The sequence below is a fragment of the Poecile atricapillus genome, chromosome 1 (genome assembly GCF_030490865.1).
Source record: "Poecile atricapillus isolate bPoeAtr1 chromosome 1, bPoeAtr1.hap1, whole genome shotgun sequence".
Taxonomy (NCBI): Eukaryota; Metazoa; Chordata; class Aves; order Passeriformes; family Paridae; genus Poecile; species Poecile atricapillus.
Genome location: NC_081249.1, coordinates 59,358,435 through 59,361,699, shown reverse-complemented (window position 1 = coordinate 59,361,699; position 3,265 = coordinate 59,358,435).

The window sequence follows — 3,265 nt, the reverse complement described above, 5'->3', positions numbered from 1 at the left end:
GAAGGCAGAAAGCAATTGCTTTAAGTTATATGATTTCTGAATACTAGAAACTGTAAAGAACAACTTGTATGTCCTTAATTGTTTCCATCAGTACAGCTTTATTGTCATGAACAAATTGTAAATAACAATAGAGAAAAAGAAAAATAATTGAGAATCTGTTTACTGTCTGTGCTTGTACTTCCTGAATACAAGTTTGCCGGGAGCTAGAGATGCTCAAAAGCCATCTGGATATGCTCCTGGGCACCTGGCTTGAGATCCCCCTTCTTGAGTGGGTTGGACAAGTCCACTTCCAGGGCTACCTTCCCTTCTGTGATTCCATGAGAGATGAAAGTTGTGCCTTGTCCGTGTGCCACTGTCTCTTGGGAATGCAGAGGTAGCCAAATGTTCTGTCATCATAGAAACACCACGAATTGCAAATATTGACGGCACCATGAAAGCCACTTCATTCCTTGTGAACCATTGGATGCTGTTTCAAGTTTGCTGCTTTTCCTTGCTTTCCTAATTATGTGGGTTTTTCCCAATCGTTTGTTATTCTGCCTGTTGTCTTTGTATTGAACGTGTTATTTTCCTACAGTGTCAATTGGATGAGCTTGGTAAAATAGAAAGGCTGTTAGAACAGGTGTTTTTAATAAGGATGAGTGAAGTCTGCAGCTGTTAGGTATTAAATGATGATTGAAAATTAAAGAGGAGGAAGAAGTATATGTTCTGTTCCTTCTGGGGAATAGGAACCTAGATTTTACAGTGATGCTGGCAAAATGCAGTGGTTTTTTTTCCCACTATTGTTACTCAGCCTGTGCAGTAGAGAGGTACCGAGACTTTAAAATCCCACAAACGTTAAAAAAAGAGGGGTTTTTTGGATGTAGACTATGACTACAAGTCTTGACATAATTGCAGTTTCTTGATGCACTGAGATCATGGTTATCCTGCAGTGCAGGCTGGGCAGTGCTTTCTTTTGCATTACTTCTGGATTTGGAATTGATACATGTTTTCCAAAGCTCAAATTTGATAACCTTCACAACTGAATGTTACCCTGCTCTTTGAATGCAATGAACCGGGATGGACTGGATTTAGAAAGGGTTTTGTGTGCCTTACCTCTTGATATTTACTGAACAGTGTCTGCTTCTTGGAAGAGTTTCTCAAAGCATATACTTTGGACATGTTTCAGTGAAGATTTTTTAGCTTTGGTGTGAGGCTTTTCTTGACCTTCAGAGAATTCTGAGTAGCTGGTTGCTTGATACGTAGAGCATTTGCCCATCCATATGGGATGCTAACACTGGAGTTGATTTGATTTGGAATAGGTACTTGAACTCCATTCTCCCAGATAAGTGCTTTGCCGCTTTTTATTTATGCGCAGAAGCATTTCTTAGTTTTTAATGTAGAAGGAAGACAAATGTCTGAGTGCTTCACTTTGTCACAAAATTGGGTTCTTGTCTCTTGGCCAGCCTTGCTTTATAAATGTCATTCAGAGTACTTAACAGAACTTAGCAAAGGCTTGCTGTGGGGAAAAGCCTAGGTAAAAATCTCTTAAATAGAAATTAAAAAGTAATTTGAAGATGTTTTCTGCCAGTCAAATTGCTCTTACTTACAGAAGAGAACATCGCAGAGGTTCCTCTGTCTTTCACTTACTGAAAGACCATGGGAGTATTATGTCAGATAAACACAATATATTCTTGTATTAAGTGGGTACTGTTTCACTGCTTTGAGATTCAATTCACTTAGCTTAAGGCAAAAAGTAAAATAAAAAGCATTGCTACTTACGTACTCTTGAGGCATATGTAATGCAAATATAATGCTTTAGCTTCAGGCTAAAACTTGTAGCAATCAAGTGGTAGAGCTCCCTGTCCATCTCAATCCTGTAAACCAAGTTTGCAGGTCTAGATGTAATTCCAGCATGTTTCTGAGCACAGGCAGATAATCTGTGTGTGTTCCTCCTTCAAGTTTAGGTTAATCAATAATGGTAGGTCCTGTTGCCTTACAGGCAGAGGTGAATGTGTGTGTGGGTTCTTTTGTTTGGAGGGGATTGGATTAAATCAGCAGGCAAAATTTCCTTAGAAAGCTGAAGGGAAGGTGCTTCATGAACTTTGTGAACAGTGTATTTTGTTCATGTTAAAACACCCACACACAAAATGGTACCAGAAGCTGCTGATCAAGAGAATGCTAGCGGTAGCTAGGGCATTGAATAGAGGCTCTGAAAAAAGCCAGTGACAAAGGAAATGTCCTTTGGGACTGGAGAGGGTGAGTGGAATATGTAGCAGTACTGATAATGAGTTGGCTGAAGGAAGAGAACTGCCTACAAGGACAGAGTGGATGATGTTTCAGTTGTGTTCAAACTGCTTGAGGGTTTTTTTTCCCAAGCCTTTTGGTCATCTGTAGACCAAGGCAGTTTCACCTCAGTGCTCTGATTTGTACTGATACAAATACTGGAATAGGGCAGCAAGATATTAACAGTTCCCATTTAATACCATGGATAGGATTGCTCTCTGCTCCTGCTCTCGGGGAAGATGCCTGCTGCAGGTTAAGGCTGCCTCTCCCATCTTTGGTATTTGTCCTTGTGAAAGACCAGTTTGTAGATCTGTGTTTGTAAAAGGCCAGCTGAGCCTCTCGGAAGCAGAAGATGGTGCTCTTGGTTCAGTCTCTCTTTTGCCCTTTCTGAACAGAGATTCTGTCCACCCAGATGTGTCAATCAGCAATCAGTTCATCGCCAACTGTACATTTATGCTTCGCATGCACTGCATGGAAAAAGTGATTAGTCTGTTCTTCACTGAAACTTTCTTGGAATTTTTTTCTGCTGCAGTATGGGTGAAATGTTACATGGAAGGTAGAAGCCAGATCACCCCCCTTCCATGCCTCCCAGCTTCTTTTTGCTTTCTCAATGTAGGTATGAGTGGAGAATGATTCCTGTATGAAAAAGGACAGTGGATTTGTTTTTAAGTGGGGAGAAAGGGAACTGTACATGTAGAAAAAAGATTCCTCCTGCCTTCATATCACTGGCTTTCAATCTATTTCACCACATGGGATTGCTCCCAGTCTTCCATCTCTTTTTCACCAGCCTGAATTTATACCCTTTTTCGGCTCTAATCTGCTCTGCCATTCTAATCCTCCTAGTAATATGGGTAATTAAGTGTTAAGGATGGTAGAACTGTGGTGCTGTGACTGTGACAAACATCCACCCACCTGTGGTGGGAGACACTGTTGATGACAAACTCATTCCTCTTCTCCATCCCTAAGCTTTGGCCAGAGGAAGGCTTTCAGCTGTCTGCTGCTG